Below are 21,716 nucleotides of genomic sequence, written 5' to 3'. Positions count from 1 at the left end.
CCGAGGCACACTGCCTGACGGCTCCGAAAACCGGAAACCGGGCTCCGAAATGGGAAAAATGGCCTACGGCCACCAAATGTAGCCCACGGGCACTGAGAGATAGTCTACAGGACCTCTCCCTTCCCTCAGGAAAAGAAACAGAGAAAACCGAGTCTGGTTCGCAAACCGAGACAAGGCACAGAAGAGGGTTCGAAAATCCGGAGGCGGGGCTCGCAGCCAAGACTCTGAAACTTCTGAACGAGCACATTATGCAATATCACCAAGTGCTCAACTGGTGATGTCTGAGTCTGAAGGTCGGTCAAAAATGGGGTGTCTACAGTTGCCCCTCTTTGACAGAACTCGGAAGTCACAAGTGACGGGAGTGAATGTCAAAGCCTAGAGACGACCCATTTTTGACAAGGCCGAAGACTTAGACAAACATACAAGATAAAAAGGGATGTGCTCGCAGGCATGCCCGCAGGCAGGGGGGGCAAGATGCAAAATGATATGCGAGAAGATTTTGAAGATTGGACTTATACGCTACGCGAAGCCGGTTTTTGAAAGTTGGACTTATACGCTACGCGAAGCCGATTTGAAAGTTGGAGATTCATGCAATGCACTGTAACGTAGTGGCTAAAATGCAATGTAATAGCTAAGAGGTAAAGGTACCTTACAGGGGCAATTGGCAATGACTTACCTCATGCTACTGGGGATCTTCCGCTTCTTTTTGGTTGAACTGCAGGTACAACTTTTCTCCCTGACCATGGTCGCAGCTTTCCCTATTCTCCAACGGGGTGACAGACTAGGTTGGTTCAGTATCCAGAATTGAGGTGCATACACGCTATCTCAACCTATGGGGCTTCCATACAGATTTCAAGCCGAGGACACGCCTCTAGGTATTTAAACCAGACTTTAGTCACGGAAATCCCGAACCTTTACGTTCTAGGCATCAACCATTCGAACTCTAGTTTCCACCGTCGCAGTTGGTCTCCTAGGAACTCACTGCAAACACAGGCAGGTGGCTATACCGGATCACCGGAAGTCGTTCGGGCACGACAAACACCAAAGGAATTACACCTTTAGAGGATTTAAGGTCTCCCAGACCAGGAATGCACAAGATAGTGCGAATAAAGATGCAGGATTTAAGGTCTCCGCAGACCGGAGGATTTAAGGTCTCCTAGACCGGGGAGTGCACAAGACAGTGCGATGCAGAGTGAATGCACAAAACAGTGCTAAACAGATGCACAAAATAGTGTGATGCTAAAGGTGTACAAAACAGTACGAGCAAGGTGAATGCACAAAACAGTGCGATACCAATAAGGTGCGCAAGATAGCGCGATACAATGCACTAACAAGTACAGGTGAGATGCGCAAGATAGCGCGATGGAAAGCATGCAAAATGCAAGTAAGGTGCACAAAACAGTGCAATGCGCAAGAAAGCGCGAGTGATTTGAAATGCACAGGACAGTGCGATACGCTAAACAGCGCGATTGAAATGCACTAAACAGTGCGATACGCTAAACAGCGCGATTGAATATGAAATGCACTAGACAGTGCGATACGCTAAACAGCGCGATTGAAATGCACTAAACAGTGCGATACGCTAAACAGCGCGATTGAAATGCAATGCACAAAATAGTGCGAGTGAGATACAACCACAAGATGTACAAGACAGTGCTAGTGAGATACAAAGTGTAAGTGCACAAGATAGTGCAAGTGAATGCATGTTCTATGCAAATGAGGTGCATTTTCTATGCAAGTATGGAAGAGTGCATTTTCTATGCAAAAGATATGAGCATTTTCTATGCAAGAAACAGGAGCATATTCTATGCAATATTGAAAGCAAATTCTATGCAGAATCGAAAGCAAGCATATTCTATGCATGAATCATAATGATGTGCGGCACGCATGTCACAGAAGTCTATATGAAAGTGCACATTCTATGTAGTAGAGGAGCATCAAATATGTACTCTGGTGCCTCTGATTTACCTCTTAGAGGACTTTGCAACACACTCAGCTCAAAAGGGGCACACCGTGTTCATATTGGCGAGAGGTAACATCTGCTGCTGCTGCTTTAATTGCCATTCTGACTTGAAGCATGCTTAAGCTTGGAGCAGAGGCACACTCATTTTTCAGGGCACTGGCAAGGCCTGAAGAGGTACATATGGAATGTAATTGCAGAATTTTCTGAAGGTGAAACACACTCAGATGCTCAAAATTTTCCCTATTTTCTTTTGCTTCGTAGTCCGGAACTTATATAGCTTCAAATAGGTCCTGGTTTTGCTGTTCTGACATAACCTGGGTTGAACCCTGCAGTTTTATGAAAGAATGAATCTCGTTTTGCACAGATGTGGAGAACGGCACGGCGCTCTGAGCGCAAAACGATTTTATTTTGGAATTGGTAAATGAGCTTTTGACCGGGTATCGAGCCTATGACTGAACATAGCAAGACAACTCAACACGGAAATAAAAGGCACACAACCTAGACACATCGGGTAACACTCGAAACGACTCAAAACAAGAATCGAGATAAAACAAAAAGACACGACACTCAAATGTGCACAGGGAGCCTGTTTCACCGGGTAGTGTTTCCCACCCTTTCTTATTTGTGGTTCTCACATCACTCGGCCCTCAAGCTCTGTTTTTTCTGAAAAAGCCCCTTTCTCACTTTTTCTCTCATCGTACATCTCTCTATTCTTCAATCTCTCGTTTTTCATCCCTCCCCTGGGTGGTTGATGGATGAACAGGAAGTTGCGGGCTCACGCCCAACATAATCAGCTCGCGGCTATTTCCTTCGATAACATCTGTCGATGCGCCGGATGAGGGAATGGGGCATCTTGATCCATTCCAATTCGTGCTTCGCACTCGGCTTGATACCTCGCTGCTTGGAGGATGAGAGAGCTTTCAGCCCTTTGTTGTTAACTTCGGTCATCCCCCCCTTTTTTTTTTGGCGGGTAGAGTGGCCTTTCTGGCAAGTATGTTGGCAATGGGGAAAAGACAGGAAGCCTGACCCAACTGTGCCCGTAGTTCATCATTTTGACCATTTTTTTGTTTTAGTTTTCTCCTAAAAAAAATTTGACCAAAATGAGAGTTAGATTAACATGCTTGTTCAATTTTCTGATTTAAAATCATACAAGTTAGGCAGTGAGCACTGAGAGTTTTCCTTTTTTGGGTCCAAGAAATGGTCCGGTTTTGAAAATGGAATACTTTTCGAGAAGATTAGTCAACCTCAGTAAAAATTCTCAAAAACTATTTTTGCAAACGACCACTGCTCAACGAGTATGGGACCTACTCTTGAGATGCGCGACCTCAGATCCATGGCAATGGAAAATTGCCCCTTGTCTGAAGGACACTGCATGGCAACGGAATGTTGCCCCTTGTTTGAAATGGCACCGCGGCGTTCTGAATGACAACGGAAAGTTGCCCCTTGTTTGGATAGCACCGCAGCGCATTGAATGGCAACGGAAAGTTGCCCCTTGTTTGAATGACACCGCGGTGCATTGAATGGCAACGGAAAGTTGCCCCTTGTCTGAATGGCACCGTAGTGTATTGTAGTCAGTCCTTAGAGCGACGAACGCAACCAGACTCTCAGATATAGAGAAGGCAAAGATTATCAGAACCATTACATGGACATGATTGAGTTTGAAGTGTTTTACGGCTGGACTTCAGAATGAAGTTGCCTACGTATCCCAAAGATGGGAATCAAGCCTCACGTAGTTCGGGGTTAAGGTACACTCGGGTATTAACCTCTCCTTTTTAGGCTCTAACTTTTGCCAAGGCGCCCGTCGCGGGTTTTCGACCTTGCGAGCTTTGTTCTTCTTTTCTTTTCAATTCTTTCCATTTCTTTTTCCTTTTTTGATTTTTTTCGTTCTTTTCTTTGCATCTTTCTTTTTTGTTCTCTTTTTTGCTTTTTGCATTTTTTGCTTCTTCTTTTTTTTGTATTTTTCTCTTGCTCTAACTTTTGCCTGGGTCGCCCTTCCGGGTTTTCGGCCCAGCGAGCCTCTCAAGGGTAAAAGTATAACAAGTCCATGCCAAATGGTTTTGAGATCCCGAAGTCATCTGAATCCAGGAGAATGGCTGCTGTTCTAACTTCGTAAGCTTCTTCTGATGAGATCTGATCTTCTTGACCCGACTTCCTTGCCTCTTGTTCGAGGGCTGCCTTGAATCTGGCCACACAGGCCTCACATTGTAGTTGATCGTTGAACGTTCTGAATGGGCCCAAGGTTTGAAAGCAAGGACTCAAGTCTCGAGGCTGAGAGCGATCCCAAGCTGCACAATCTCAAGAGCGATTCCACACAAGTCTTCGCAGGACCGTGCAAAACATTTTGTTTTTGAAAATTTTTAAGAAAGCGACAAATCGCTCGCGCTAAAGATAGTCTAGAACCAATCTGGATCAAGCCAGGATCCTTCCCAGTACTTACGCTAACAAGCATGATCTCAATCATTAAGGGCTTAGCATGCCTCTCTTTCTCTCAATTGATTAAAATTTTGCAAAACCCGAGGAATCCCTTCCTCTTCGTTTTCACCGCAGTGTTCAAAAACTTTGAAAAACTTAGGTCAATGGAATGATTTTGGGGTGCAGAAGAGTAGGCGAAAAGTACTGCTGTTTCATTCAAACTTTCTGGCACAATTGGCACAAAGCAGAAGCAAGCACAAAGCATGAAAAACCACTGCTGTTTCATTCAAATCTGTTGGTACAACTGGCTCCAAGGCAGAAACAGACTCACAAGGAAGCGAAAAGACAGACGCAAAGCAAAATAATGATATCCGAGGTAACACCCCCAGAATCATCCGACTTCTGTACAACAGGACTGACTCGATACAACAAGACAGACCCTACTGACTCAGTAAGAAAAGACTGACTCTGTACAAAACAACAAGACTGACCCAACACCGAAGTCAGACAGTACAAAAACCAACATTCACAAATGCTCAAAACAGTGCGTGCCATACACCATATCTGAAATAAACTGAACGCCGCCCGCAGGTGGTTCATCCCTCGATCACATCACATTATCCCCTACAAGTTCACTGATCAAGTGCCGATACACTTTGCAGGACTTGGTGCGGGATGATTCCATTGTCAAATAGATCCTGTACTTCATGACGAAGACGGAAGCAGGCGTTTGTAGTATGGCCAGTTTGTTGATGGTACGCGCAGTACTGGGTAGTATCATGTGTAGCCAGAAGAGGGTTCGGGAGAGGCCGAGGCTCAAGGGGTTTGAGATGGCCTTGTCCAACAAGGATTTGGAGAGCTTTGGACAAAGGCATATAGAGGGCATGGAAGACCCTCCGACCTCGGGGTTGGTACTTCAAGGCTTGTGGATTTTTACTGGGCGCACCAGCAAAGGGATTGGCAGGCGCTGACTGGGTTTGCTGATCTTTTCTGAGTGGATGATTAGAGCCAGTAGGATCGTCTCTGGTATGATAGCCCTTCCCCCGATGTTCCCGTTGATTCGGACTGCCTCCAACCTGAGTAGCGAAAGTGTCATCCACAGCTTTTGCAACAACTGCGAGGACTTGCTCTTTGTTCAGTCCCTCAGCTTTCAAAGCCTCAATATCCCACCGAAGGTGTTCATGGGGACCAATGCCTGCCCCTACCTTGCTCCTACTAGTCGCTTCCACTTTGTCAATAGATTGGCCTTCCTCAAATGCAGCTCGTCCCAACATCGGGGAGCCTTTTGACATGAAGTTCCCGGTATGTGGTGTGGTCGATGATGGAGCCAATGTCCCGGAGGCCAGATCCGTCACGGTTCTTTGAAGATCTTTAATCATTCCCATCAACTCAGAAGTAGTGGGTTCACGGGTTTGAGATGGTTGAGGTTCAGGTGCACCCATCATGCATAAGTCCATGCTTTCTGGAATAAACACCTCAGGCTTGGGTAGATGGGCCGGGGTGATGTATATGCTGGGGTCAAAGGTGGACAACAGTATGTGGATGTGATTGAGGTAGGCAGGAGATGTTTGGTCGTTAGGGTCTGAAGGTGGAGCTATCGTCCGGTTGTCTATGAGATTTTGGACCTCATGACGAAGGCGGTAGCAACAGTCGGTGCCATGACCGCGCTGCTGATGGTACACACAGTACTTGGCGGGGTTATGTCTGGCTGGGAGTGGGTTGGGAAGAGGTTGAGGATCGAGGGGTTTGAGATGCCCTTTTTCCATCAAGGCTTTTAGTGTGCTAGTCAGGCTCATATAGAGGGGGGTGAAAGTTCTACCCTGAGCTCGGACTGGGCCGGTTGTTTATATGCTTGGTTTGGCAAAAGGGTTGGCTGTGGTGACTGTATTGATTTCGGTGGGTTTGGGACTAGTGCTACTACTAGTGTTGGTGCTCCTTGAAATCACCTTCCTTGTCAGTTCCCTTGTCCTGGGGATGATCCCGCTGTTGAACGCATTCTCGACTTGAACCCCCAGTTCATGCAAACTTTTGAAAGTGAATAGTGGAGCGACTATCAACTTTTGCAACATATCATGCTCGAGGTTTCGGACCATCATCTGCACTTGATCCCTCTCAGAAGGGCGACGATCTGTCATTTGTGCTGCCTTTGCTCTCCACCTTGCAATGAATTCCACAAAAGGCTCTGTTGGGTTTTGGCGAGTTGCTTCAAGCTCTTGGATGGTCATTTCAACTTGGGTATTGTAGGAATACTGATCGACAAAGGCCTCAGCCAGTTCTTCCCAGTTTTGCTTCACTGTATCCTCCAATTTGGTATACCAAGTGGCTGCCACACCCGACATGGTTCTTCCATACAAAGAGAGTTTCTGTGGCTTAGTCAGACCCATCGACTTCAGGACATCTAAGAAAACTCGGATATGTACCATTGGATCTCCAGACCCGTCGAAACGGTCGATATATGGCATTTTGAATCTGTCTGGGAGCCGGATGGCAGCCTCGGTGTGCCCATCCTCAATGCCAGGAATGGAGTTAAGGCCCTGTGCCCTTTTGAATTGCTTCTCAAGGTTTGCAATTTTCACTGCAGTCGGATTGAACTCATCAACATGAAAGGGTTGAGTTTTCTCATTAGGCTGCACCAGGGGTCTGAGCACATGAGCTTGAGCCAACCCTTCTTGAGGATTCAGACACTGCAAATCTTCAACTGGCAGAATTGGATCAAAGTTCGGCTGGGGTTCCAAAGTTGGATGTGAGGCAGATGCCCCAGATGGGCGCTGCGTTTCAATACTGGTCTCAGCTTGCATGGCAGTTCCCCAATTTAGCGCTGCTGTCACGGCCACAAATTCTTCCGAACCTTGTGCCATCACGGTCTGCTGAGTCCGAACAAAAGTGATGTGACTGGCGACTGACGGATTAGATGAACAGATGAGCCCTGACCGGCTTTTCTTTACCTTGCCTCAGCGAAAGAACACTGGTCGCCCTTGAATTGAATTTCTGACCTAACAAAGTCTATCAGCACAAGTTCGATGAACCTCGGGGGATATCGGAGCCTTCTGAAGCTATGGTTCCCAGACTACCTAGCAAAAGAGAAAACAGACAGCATCTCAGCCTTATTCCACCTGAATAGATATGAGCCTATTTGAATGAGTGTGCTCTCTACTGAATTCTGCCCCCAAAATTCTGCCCCAAATCAGAGTCTGATACCCACAGGTAAAGCTGAATCCCAAATACTGATAGTAATGCCCGCAGGCCTGATGCCCAAATTCGCAAACTGGTGCCCGCAGGCCTGATGCCCAAACTCATATACTGATACATGCATTCCTGTAGAGACGCACTCTAAAGCACATAACAGATAAGTGAGAGCCAAAACACCCCTATGTTGGGGTAGGGTTTCCCTGTCCTATTGTGTCAGGAGCTAGGGTTTCATTACGCACGCAGCGGTTTCAAACAACCTATAAACGGGTAAGCAACCTGTCCTAATTTGGAATGGTCACTATGGATCCGAATATGCACTAGGTCGAATGGTCAAAGAGGGTGCCCCGGTAAAACCGGGGTTTGTGTTCCCATACTGGCAGAGCCCACAACCGGTCAGCCTTATGGTCATGCCTTGACAAGACAAGCCTCCGGCAAACCGTTCAGGAATAGCAGATGGCAAACACGGTGTCCTAGGCGCACCAATGCAAATGCAATGCAAAGAAACACACAAGTGTAGCCAAAAACAGATATCATGAGTTCGAGTCAAGCTCTCTAAATCCCCAGCAGAGTCGCCAGAAACTGTAACAAGCCCGCGGGGGACCTCGCTACAGCTCGGACTCGACTTTCGTAGTCACGGTTCTAAGTATGAACCAAAGAGTCCAAATCCGGCAAATCGTTTTGAGAAAACAGATTTTTGAAAGAAGTGCCAAACATGGACTGCTTTGCCAGATACAGAGTCGCCACCTAAATATTTTATTTTGGGAAATTTAGGAAACCCTGACTCGGTGCCGAAAGGCCACGTGTCCGTCATCACCAAAGTTGCCTCGGCTCGGGAACTTGGGTACGATTGGGGAAGGTCACTTCGTGAGCACCCCCGCTCGCCCGGTCATAGACCGGCCTCTACTAACCATGATATCAATTTTTGAAAACTTTGTGTGTCCTTAATCCGGTTATTAGCCTAGGTTACTATGTGATGCACACAGCGTATAAGTATAGACCGGGTCGCCCGAATTGGAACAAAACATTTCATGTTTGTTTATTTGAAAGTGGTTTGATGGTGCTACCCGCAAGTAGGCTAAGACGTGGATTTGCCACCCTCAGGTGGGCTTAGAAAAATATGATTTTGCCACTATCTAGTCGGCTTAAAACTCACAGTCAATGATTTGTTCCAATTTAAACAACCCGACCTTCACCCACAGGCATTCAGGCAGTTATATCACATAAGCATATTGCCTCATGGTAAGCATGCTATTCATGGCAACACTCACACGCATGCAAGGATGCTAAAGCATAAAAACTTACCGAGTACTCCAAGCCAAAATAGAAATTATATTAGAAATCATGCATGATCCTAAGTATACAAAAATGCTTAATGCAACACATGCAAAATGCAACTATAACAGGCTCGGCTATTCTAAGATGGTATATGAAATGCTACAACTACCATGTATTCAACTTGGAATTGAAAGTACGATGCAGTTAGTATGGTGCGCCGAGCCCGGTGCATGCAATACAGATGAATGAATGCAAAACATGCTGTCATACTGTATGCTAATTTAAACATGCCCTAATCTAACCATCAAAAGCGGATAAATAAAAGGGAGAAAGACGTGGGGTTGGAAGACATACATCACACTCACACACACTTATTACAGTTGTGCCCTCACTCGGAGGGTCCGAATAAATATACAGTCCAAATATTACAGTCCCAAATAAAAGAATATTACAGTCCAAAATATTACAAAATCCTAATTAATTAAAGAATTAACTAAGAAAGCAAATAAAACTGGCATGCAAGCCAGGGACTGCCTTGCTTCTGATGGATGATGCATGTCCGGATTGTCTTGCGCGGAAATCCACCGGAATGCCCCAATTAGCCTCTGTTTATACTGGTTCTTGAAATGCGTGCCAAGTCCCAAAAAGTTGCTGATTCTGCGTTTTGCTGCAACAGAGAGCAGGAAAGGGGCATAGCAATGTATTTGCACAGATATATGCATGTCTCGAACCTCGTGCCACCAATCACGCATACCGAGGCATGATGGCCGAGGAGTCGAAATGCACAACTCAATATAGGATGAATGCACATGAAACTACAGCTAAAACCTAACTCCATCATGGATAATCCGGAGTGTCGGTGACTGGGGAATTGAGACACATTCCGTCACTCAGAGTACGAAATGTACCTCGTTTCCCGTGCCCGGGCTAACTCTTATTCCGGACACGATGCAATATGCATGATATGCATGAAATGCAACTAAGATGCAATCCTAACATACACAATGCTATGGAAAATGAGATGCCTCAAAATGCGTGCACACGGGCACGTAAACCGAGAAAATGACAGAATGCAATCTAAGATACAACCTAGTATGCACTATGCTGTGAAAAATGAGATGCCTCGAAATGCGTGCACACGGGCACGTAAACCGAGAAAATGGCAGAATGCAATCTAAGATACAACCTAGTATGCACTATGCTGTGAAAAATGAGATGCCTCGAAATACGTGCACACAGGCACGTAAACCGAGGAAATAATATGTGTCTCGAAATGCGTGCACGCGGGCACGTAAATCGAGACAATGATATGTGTCTCGAAATGCGTGTACACGGGCACGCAAACTGAGAAAATGATATGTGTCTCAAAATGCGTGCGCGCGGGCACGTAAACCGAGGCGATGATATGTGTCTCGAAATGCGTGCACACGGGCACGCAAACCGAGGCAATGGCAAAATGTTATGAAAATGAGATGCCTCGAAATGCGTGCACACAGGCACGCAAACCGAGGCGATAGCAGAAACAATGCGAATGACATGAAAATGAGATGCCTCGAAGTGCGTGCACACGGGCACGCAAACCGAGGCGATGGCGGAATGTGATGAAATGACATGGAAATGACAAATGGGCTTATACCAACATGAGTGAGCCTCGGCCACACTCACATAGGATGCCGGCGGGTAAAAATGGAGTGCCTCGAAATGCGTGCACACGGGCACGCAAACCGAGGCGATGACAAAATATGATGAAATGACATGAAAATGACAAATGGGCTTATACCAACATGAGTGAGCCTCAGCCACACTCACATAGGATGCCGGCGGGTAAAAATGGAGTGCCTCGAAATGCGTGCACACGGGCACGCAAACCGAGGCGATGACAAAATATGATGAAATGACATGGAAATGATAGCAATCATTCTAATGGAATTTCAGCAGTAAAATATGGGGGAAAACAGTCCCGAAATGAGGCGAAATGACATGAAATGCAAGGAAATGTCCCGAAATGCGAATTTAGGCACCCGAAATGGCCTATAGCTATGCTAAACATGCACAATATGGACATGCAATGCAAAGACAGAAGCTAGACAGTCCCAAAAAATGCACTTTCACAGTTATAAACATGCCCAAACGGCAAGCATAGGTATGGCAAAAATAGCATGCAAGAATAGGGCCCAAAAGAGGGGTAATGAAGCAAGTGATATAAGAAAAACTCAAACTGAAAAAATTCCTTCTACAACACTGAAGATGGACCAAACATATGAACATTTACAGTATATGGCAACCTCAAAATCAGTATACAAATATGCTAAAAATGTGATGCAAAACAAGGCTAAAAAAATGGCTATAACATGAAGTATACAAAATAATCATCAAACAGAAAAAAAGTGTTAATTAAACATGAAGTATAGGCCAAAATAAGGCCACTTTCAGTTCGGACCAAGGTCCAAAAACAGAAGCAAAGAGGGCTGCCAATTTATGCAAAAATGGGGCCAAATAAGGGATATAACTACAAGTGACACATGGAGACACCAAACAATGTTGAGCCCTTCTCCAATGTTGAAGAGAGGCTCAAAATAAGCCTTATATCAGTTTACAACATGCTCAAAAACAGATTTCTCATGGGCCAAAAATAGCATGCAAAATCATGACATATAAGAAGATCAATGAAGCAAGTATGTCATGGAGGGCTCAAACAGGGTTGAGCCCTTAATGAAAAGTGAAGATGAGCTTAAAAGATGGCCCTTTTCAGTTAGGGCCGGAGCTTGAAACAAAAATCAAGTGGGGCTTAGAAATAGATCAAGAAAAAGGGTCAAAAGGGTAAAAGTATTACTTACCCTTGAAGACTCAAACTTTTGTTGCTTCTTGGATGAATTTGCAGCTTCTTTAGCCTTTGAGAAACCTTCCTTGTTGCTGGAAATGAGATGGTGGTGGTAGAGCTTGGTGGTGTAGAAGGAATGATGGTTAGGGACTTAGGGTTTTTTGAAGAATTGAGAAGGATGGAGATGGAGTTGAGTATGGAAGCTTGAAGGAGAGTTTTTCTAACTCTAACAAAGGAGGCCACCAGCTGGTTATAAGGGTTCAAAAGGGGGTGTAAAGGTGGGGGAAAAGGAGAGCAAAATTCCCCCACAAAATATCCCCAAGATAAATATCTTGTCTGGGGGATATTGCCCCACAGCTGTAAAGTGCACAGTGCGAGGAACACGGCTGGCCTATCACTTTTGCTGGAGGTGGCCGGCCGGCCACACCACCTAGACGGCCGGCTCGGGGTCAAAAGGTTCAATGAGATTTTCTGGCCGGCCAGCTACTGGGGAGGTACTCCTATGTGTGTACAACACAACCATGTGGTTAGAATTCCAAGAAAGTGGGTCCAAGGGGTTCAACATTAGCTCGAAAAGAGGGGTTCAAAAGGGTCAATTTGAATTACTGGCCGGCCATGAACTTTTAGGGGCCTCTCATGTGTGTAGATCACAGATATGTGGTTGAAAGTTGGAGAAAAAAGGTCCAAGGGGTTCAACATTAGCCCGGAAGAAAGGGGTCAAAAGGGTCAGGTAACCTTAATGGCCGGCCACCAACTTTTAGTGGCCTCTCAGGTGTGTAGATCACAGATATGTGGTTGAAAGTTGGCAACACTAACCCTAAGGTGTTTAACATTAGCCCGGAAGTTGGAAAAACGGGCGCCGGGAGGCTCCGGAGGAGAGATAACTGGTTGCTGCAACAATTGCTGGCCTCCCACCCTTCAGTGACCTTCCTAGTGATAAAACAGAGGTACCTGCCAAAAATGAACGAAAACCGTTGCAAAACGAATGTTCCGGGGCCAAAACACGCAGTTCGGGGTCCCGAAAATGGGCTGTTAAGCACCGAAAGTGGCATTCGGCCACGAAGTGGGTTTCTCAGACCCCAGTGTCCCTCAACAGGGAGCAAATAAGATGTATGCCAAAAATCAGAGCAAACGGAGATGGTTAGGCGGTCCCGAACCGAGGCACACTGCCTGACGGCTCCGAAAACCGGAAACCGGGCTCCGAAATGGGAAAAATGGCCTACGGCCACCAAATGTAGCCCACGGGCACTGAGAGATAGTCTACAGGACCTCTCCCTTCCCTCAGGAAAAGAAACAGAGAAAACCGAGTCTGGTTCGCAAACCGAGACAAGGCACAGAAGAGGGTTCGAAAATCCGGAGGCGGGGCTCGCAGCCAAGACTCTGAAACTTCTGAACGAGCACATTATGCAATATCACCAAGTGCTCAACTGGTGATGTCTGAGTCTGAAGGTCGGTCAAAAATGGGGTGTCTACAGTTGCCCCTCTTTGACAGAACTCGGAAGTCACAAGTGACGGGAGTGAAAGTCAAAGCCTAGAGACGACCCATTTTTGACAAGGCCGAAGACTTAGACAAACATACAAGATAAAAAGGGATGTGCTCGCAGGCATGCCCGCAGGCAGGGGGGGCAAGATGCAAAATGATATGCGAGAAGATTTTGAAGATTGGACTTATACGCTACGCGAAGCCGGTTTTTGAAAGTTGGACTTATACGCTACGCGAAGCCGATTTGAAAGTTGGAGATTCATGCAATGCACTGTAACGTAGTGGCTAAAATGCAATGTAATAGCTAAGAGGTAAAGGTACCTTACAGGGGCAATTGGCAATGACTTACCTCATGCTACTGGGGATCTTCCGCTTCTTTTTGGTTGAACTGCAGGTACAACTTTTCTCCCTGACCATGGTCGCAGCTTTCCCTATTCTCCAACGGGGTGACAGACTAGGTTGGTTCAGTATCCAGAATTGAGGTGCATACACGCTATCTCAACCTATGGGGCTTCCATACAGATTTCAAGCCGAGGACACGCCTCTGGGTATTTAAACCAGACTTTAGTCACGGAAATCCCGAACCTTTACGTTCTAGGCATCAACCATTCGAACTCTAGTTTCCACCGTCGCAGTTGGTCTCCTAGGAACTCACTGCAAACACAGGCAGGTGGCTATACCGGATCACCGGAAGTCGTTCGGGCACGACAAACACCAAAGGAATTACACCTTTAGAGGATTTAAGGTCTCCCAGACCAGGAATGCACAAGATAGTGCGAATAAAGATGCAGGATTTAAGGTCTCCGCAGACCGGAGGATTTAAGGTCTCCTAGACCGGGGAGTGCACAAGACAGTGCGATGCAGAGTGAATGCACAAAACAGTGCTAAACAGATGCACAAAATAGTGTGATGCTAAAGGTGTACAAAACAGTACGAGCAAGGTGAATGCACAAAACAGTGCGATACCAATAAGGTGCGCAAGATAGCGCGATACAATGCACTAACAAGTACAGGTGAGATGCGCAAGATAGCGCGATGGAAAGCATGCAAAATGCAAGTAAGGTGCACAAAACAGTGCAATGCGCAAGAAAGCGCGAGTGATTTGAAATGCACAGGACAGTGCGATACGCTAAACAGCGCGATTGAAATGCACTAAACAGTGCGATACGCTAAACAGCGCGATTGAATATGAAATGCACTAGACAGTGCGATACGCTAAACAGCGCGATTGAAATGCACTAAACAGTGCGATACGCTAAACAGCGCGATTGAAATGCAATGCACAAAATAGTGCGAGTGAGATACAACCACAAGATGTACAAGACAGTGCTAGTGAGATACAAAGTGTAAGTGCACAAGATAGTGCAAGTGAATGCATGTTCTATGTAAATGAGGTGCATTTTCTATGCAAGTATGGAAGAGTGCATTTTCTATGCAAAAGATATGAGCATTTTCTATGCAAGAAACAGGAGCATATTCTATGCAATATTGAAAGCAAATTCTATGCAGAATCGAAAGCAAGCATATTCTATGCATGAATCATAATGATGTGCGGCACGCATGTCACAGAAGTCTATATGAAAGTGCACATTCTATGTAGTAGAGGAGCATCAAATATGTACTCTGGTGCCTCTGATTTACCTCTTAGAGGACTTTGCAACACACTCAGCTCAAAAGGGGCACACCGTGTTCATATTGGCGAGAGGTAACATCTGCTGCTGCTGCTTTAATTGCCATTCTGACTTGAAGCATGCTTAAGCTTGGAGCAGAGGCACACTCATTTTTCAGGGCACTGGCAAGGCCTGAAGAGGTACATATGGAATGTAATTGCAGAATTTTCTGAAGGTGAAACACACTCAGATGCTCAAAATTTTCCCTATTTTCTTTTGCTTCGTAGTCCGGAACTTATATAGCTTCAAATAGGTCCTGGTTTTGCTGTTCTGACATAACCTGGGTTGAACCCTGCAGTTTTATGAAAGAATGAATCTCGTTTTGCACAGATGTGGAGAACGGCACGGCGCTCTGAGCGCAAAACGATTTTATTTTGGAATTGGTAAATGAGCTTTTGACCGGGTATCGAGCCTATGACTGAACATAGCAAGACAACTCAACACGGAAATAAAAGGCACACAACCTAGACACATCGGGTAACACTCGAAACGACTCAAAACAAGAATCGAGATAAAACAAAAAGACACGACACTCAAATGTGCACAGGGAGCCTGTTTCACCGGGTAGTGTTTCCCACCCTTTCTTATTTGTGGTTCTCACATCACTCGGCCCTCAAGCTCTGTTTTTTCTGAAAAAGCCCCTTTCTCACTTTTTCTCTCATCGTACATCTCTCTATTCTTCAATCTCTCGTTTTTCATCCCTCCCCTGGGTGGTTGATGGATGAACAGGAAGTTGCGGGCTCACGCCCAACATAATCAGCTCGCGGCTATTTCCTTCGATAACATCTGTCGATGCGCCGGATGAGGGAATGGGGCATCTTGATCCATTCCAATTCGTGCTTCGCACTCGGCTTGATACCTCGCTGCTTGGAGGATGAGAGAGCTTTCAGCCCTTTGTTGTTAACTTCGGTCATCCCCCCCTTTTTTTTTTGGCGGGTAGAGTGGCCTTTCTGGCAAGTATGTTGGCAATGGGGAAAAGACAGGAAGCCTGACCCAACTGTGCCCGTAGTTCATCATTTTGACCATTTTTTTGTTTTAGTTTTCTCCTAAAAAAAATTTGACCAAAATGAGAGTTAGATTAACATGCTTGTTCAATTTTCTGATTTAAAATCATACAAGTTAGGCAGTGAGCACTGAGAGTTTTCCTTTTTTGGGTCCAAGAAATGGTCCGGTTTTGAAAATGGAATACTTTTCGAGAAGATTAGTCAACCTCAGTAAAAATTCTCAAAAACTATTTTTGCAAACGACCACTGCTCAACGAGTATGGGACCTACTCTTGAGATGCGCGACCTCAGATCCATGGCAATGGAAAATTGCCCCTTGTCTGAAGGACACTGCATGGCAACGGAATGTTGCCCCTTGTTTGAAATGGCACCGCGGCGTTCTGAATGACAACGGAAAGTTGCCCCTTGTTTGGATAGCACCGCAACGCATTGAATGGCAACGGAAAGTTGCCCCTTGTTTGAATGACACCGCGGTGCATTGAATGGCAACGGAAAGTTGCCCCTTGTCTGAATGGCACCGTAGTGTATTGTAGTCAGTCCTTAGAGCGACGAACGCAACCAGACTCTCAGATATAGAGAAGGCAAAGATTATCAGAACCATTACATGGACATGATTGAGTTTGAAGTGTTTTACGGCTGGACTTCAGAATGAAGTTGCCTACGTATCCCAAAGATGGGAATCAAGCCTCACGTAGTTCGGGGTTAAGGTACACTCGGGTATTAACCTCTCCTTTTTAGGCTCTAACTTTTGCCAAGGCGCCCGTCGCGGGTTTTCGACCTTGCGAGCTTTGTTCTTCTTTTCTTTTCAATTCTTTCCATTTCTTTTTCCTTTTTTGATTTTTTTCGTTCTTTTCTTTGCATCTTTCTTTTTTGTTCTCTTTTTTGCTTTTTGCATTTTTTGCTTCTTCTTTTTTTTGTATTTTTCTCTTGCTCTAACTTTTGCCTGGGTCGCCCTTCCGGGTTTTCGGCCCAGCGAGCCTCTCAAGGGTAAAAGTATAACAAGTCCATGCCAAATGGTTTTGAGATCCCGAAGTCATCTGAATCCAGGAGAATGGCTGCTGTTCTAACTTCGTAAGCTTCTTCTGATGAGATCTGATCTTCTTGACCCGACTTCCTTGCCTCTTGTTCGAGGGCTGCCTTGAATCTGGCCACACAGGCCTCACATTGTAGTTGATCGTTGAACGTTCTGAATGGGCCCAAGGTTTGAAAGCAAGGACTCAAGTCTCGAGGCTGAGAGCGATCCCAAGCTGCACAATCTCAAGAGCGATTCCACACAAGTCTTCGCAGGACCGTGCAAAACATTTTGTTTTTGAAAATTTTTAAGAAAGCGACAAATCGCTCGCGCTAAAGATAGTCTAGAACCAATCTGGATCAAGCCAGGATCCTTCCCAGTACTTACGCTAACAAGCATGATCTCAATCATTAAGGGCTTAGCATGCCTCTCTTTCTCTCAATTGATTAAAATTTTGCAAAACCCGAGGAATCCCTTCCTCTTCGTTTTCACTGCAGTGTTCAAAAACTTTGAAAAACTTAGGTCAATGGAATGATTTTGGGGTGCAGAAGAGTAGGCGAAAAGTACTGCTGTTTCATTCAAACTTTCTGGCACAATTGGCACAAAGCAGAAGCAAGCACAAAGCATGAAAAACCACTGCTGTTTCATTCAAATCTGTTGGTACAACTGGCTCCAAGGCAGAAACAGACTCACAAGGAAGCGAAAAGACAGACGCAAAGCAAAATAATGATATCCGAGGTAACACCCCCAGAATCATCCGACTTCTGTACAACAGGACTGACTCGATACAACAAGACAGACCCTACTGACTCAGTAAGAAAAGACTGACTCTGTACAAAACAACAAGACTGACCCAACACCGAAGTCAGACAGTACAAAAACCAACATTCACAAATGCTCAAAACAGTGCGTGCCATACACCATATCTGAAATAAACTGAACGCCGCCCGCAGGTGGTTCATCCCTCGATCACATCACATTATCCCCTACAAGTTCACTGATCAAGTGCCGATACACTTTGCAGGACTTGGTGCGGGATGATTCCATTGTCAAATAGATCCTGTACTTCATGACGAAGACGGAAGCAGGCGTTTGTAGTATGGCCAGTTTGTTGATGGTACGCGCAGTACTGGGTAGTATCATGTGTAGCCAGAAGAGGGTTCGGGAGAGGCCGAGGCTCAAGGGGTTTGAGATGGCCTTGTCCAACAAGGATTTGGAGAGCTTTGGACAAAGGCATATAGAGGGCATGGAAGACCCTCCGACCTCGGGGTTGGTACTTCAAGGCTTGTGGATTTGTACTGGGCGCACCAGCAAAGGGATTGGCAGGCGCTGACTGGGTTTGCTGATCTTTTCTGAGTGGATGATTAGAGCCAGTAGGATCGTCTCTGGTATGATAGCCCTTCCCCCGATGTTCCCGTTGATTCGGACTGCCTCCAACCTGAGTAGCGAAAGTGTCATCCACAGCTTTTGCAACAACTGCGAGGACTTGCTCTTTGTTCAGTCCCTCAGCTTTCAAAGCCTCAATATCCCACCGAAGGTGTTCATGGGGACCAATGCCTGCCCCTACCTTGCTCCTACTAGTCGCTTCCACTTTGTCAATAGATTGGCCTTCCTCAAATGCAGCTCGTCCCAACATCGGGGAGCCTTTTGACATGAAGTTCCCGGTATGTGGTGTGGTCGATGATGGAGCCAATGTCCCGGAGGCCAGATCCGTCACGGTTCTTTGAAGATCTTTAATCATTCCCATCAACTCAGAAGTAGTGGGTTCACGGGTTTGAGATGGTTGAGGTTCAGGTGCACCCATCATGCATAAGTCCATGCTTTCTGGAATAAACACCTCAGGCTTGGGTAGATGGGCCGGGGTGATGTATATGCTGGGGTCAAAGGTGGACAACAGTATGTGGATGTGATTGAGGTAGGCAGGAGATGTTTGGTCGTTAGGGTCTGAAGGTGGAGCTATCGTCCGGTTGTCTATGAGATTTTGGACCTCATGACGAAGGCGGTAGCAACGGTCGGTGCCATGACCGCGCTGCTGATGGTACACACAGTACTTGGCGGGGTTATGTCTGGCTGGGAGTGGGTTGGGAAGAGGTTGAGGATCGAGGGGTTTGAGATGCCCTTTTTCCATCAAGGCTTTTAGTGTGCTAGTCAGGCTCATATAGAGGGGGGTGAAAGTTCTACCCTGAGCTCGGACTGGGCCGGTTGTTTATATGCTTGGTTTGGCAAAAGGGTTGGCTGTGGTGACTGTATTGATTTCGGTGGGTTTGGGACTAGTGCTACTACTAGTGTTGGTGCTCCTTGAAATCACCTTCCTTGTCAGTTCCCTTGTCCTGGGGATGATCCCGCTGTTGAACGCATTCTCGACTTGAACCCCCAGTTCATGCAAACTTTTGAAAGTGAATAGTGGAGCGACTATCAACTTTTGCAACATATCATGCTCGAGGTTTCGGACCATCATCTGCACTTGATCCCTCTTAGAAGGGCGACGATCTGTCATTTGTGCTGCCTTTGCTCTCCACCTTGCAATGAATTCCACAAAAGGCTCTGTTGGGTTTTGGCGAGTTGCTTCAAGCTCTTGGATGGTCATTTCAACTTGGGTATTGTAGGAATACTGATCGACAAAGGCCTCAGCCAGTTCTTCCCAGTTTTGCTTCACTGTATCCTCCAATTTGGTATACCAAGTGGCTGCCACACCCGACATGGTTCTTCCATACAAAGAGAGTTTCTGTGGCTTAGTCAGACCCATCGGCTTCAGGACATCTAAGAAAACTCAGATATATACCATTGGATCTCCAGACCCGTCGAAACGGTCGATATATGGCATTTTGAATCTGTCTGGGAGCCGGATGGCAGCCTCGGTGTGCCCATCCTCAATGCCAGGAATGGAGTTAAGGCCCTGTGCCCTTTTGAATTGCTTCTCAAGGTTTGCAATTTTCACTGCAGTCGGATTGAACTCATCAACATGAAAGGGTTGAGTTTTCTCATTAGGCTGCACCAGGGGTCTGAGCACATGAGCTTGAGCCAACCCTTCTTGAGGATTCAGACACTGCAAATCTTCAACTGGCAGAATTGGATCAAAGTTCGGCTGGGGTTCCAAAGTTGGATGTGAGGCAGATGCCCCAGATGGGCGCTGCGTTTCAATACTGGTCTCAGCTTGCATGGCAGTTCCCCGATTTAGCGCTGCTGTCACGGCCACAAATTCTTCCGAACCTTGTGCCATCACGGTCTGCTGAGTCCGAACAAAAGTGATGTGACTGGCGACTGACGGATTAGATGAACAGATGAGCCCTGACCGGCTTTTCTTTACCTTGCCTCAGCGAAAGAACACTGGTCGCCCTTGAATTGAATTTCTGACCTAACAAAGTCTATCAGCACAAGTTCGATGAACCTCGGGGGATATCGGAGCCTTCTGAAGCTATGGTTCCCAGACTACCTAGCAAAAGAGAAAACAGACAGCATCTCAGCCTTATTCCACCTGAATAGATATGAGCCTATTTGAATGAGTGTGCTCTCTACTGAATTCTGCCCCCAAAATTCTGCCCCAAATCAGAGTCTGATACCCACAGGTAAAGCTGAATCCCAAATACTGATAGTAATGCCCGCAGGCCTGATGCCCAAATTCGCAAACTGGTGCCCGCAGGCCTGATGCCCAAACTCATATACTGATACATGCATTCCTGTAGAGACGCACTCTAAAGCACATAACAGATAAGTGAGAGCCAAAACACCCCTATGTTGGGGTAGGGTTTCCCTGTCCTATTGTGTCAGGAGCTAGGGTTTCATTACGCACGCAGCGGTTTCAAACAACCTATAAACGGGTAAGCAACCTGTCCTAATTTGGAATGGTCACTATGGATCCGAATATGCACTAGGTCGAATGGTCAAAGAGGGTGCCCCGGTAAAACCGGGGTTTGTGTTCCCATACTGGCAGAGCCCACAACCGGTCAGCCTTATGGTCATGCCTTGACAAGACAAGCCTCCGGCAAACCGTTCAGGAATAGCAGATGGCAAACACGGTGTCCTAGGCGCACCAATGCAAATGCAATGCAAAGAAACACACAAGTGTAGCCAAAAACAGATATCATGAGTTCGAGTCAAGCTCTCTAAATCCCCAGCAGAGTCGCCAGAAACTGTAACAAGCCCGCGGGGGACCTCGCTACAGCTCGGACTCGACTTTCGTAGTCACGGTTCTAAGTCTGAACCAAAGAGTCCAAATCCGGCAAATCGTTTTGAGAAAACAGATTTTTGAAAGAAGTGCCAAACATGGACTGCTTTGCCAGATACAGAGTCGCCACCTAAATATTTTATTTTGGGAAATTTAGGAAACCCTGACTCGGTGCCGAAAGGCCACGTGTCCGTCATCACCAAAGTTGCCTCGGCTCGGGAACTTGGGTACGATTGGGGAAGGTCACTTCGTGAGCACCCCCGCTCGCCCGGTCATAGACCGGCCTCTACTAACCATGATATCAATTTTTGAAAACTTTGTGTGTCCTTAATCCGGTTATTAGCCTAGGTTACTATGTGATGCACACAGCGTATAAGTATAGACCGGGTCGCCCGAATTGGAACAAAACATTTCATGTTTGTTTATTTGAAAGTGGTTTGATGGTGCTACCCGCAAGTAGGCTAAGACGTGGATTTGCCACCCTCAGGTGGGCTTAGAAAAATATGATTTTGCCACTATCTAGTCGGCTTAAAACTCACAGTCAATGATTTGTTCCAATTTAAACAACCCGACCTTCACCCACAGGCATTCAGGCAGTTATATCACATAAGCATATTGCCTCATGGTAAGCATGCTATTCATGGCAACACTCACACGCATGCAAGGATGCTAAAGCATAAAAACTTACCGAGTACTCCAAGCCAAAATAGAAATTATATTAG

Source organism: Camellia sinensis, chromosome 7, assembly GCF_055761805.1.
Source record: "Camellia sinensis isolate YWXY chromosome 7, ASM5576180v1, whole genome shotgun sequence".
Taxonomy (NCBI): Eukaryota; Viridiplantae; Streptophyta; class Magnoliopsida; order Ericales; family Theaceae; genus Camellia; species Camellia sinensis.
The sequence above is the reverse complement of the archived record's forward strand: the minus strand, read 5'-3'. Positions refer to the sequence as shown.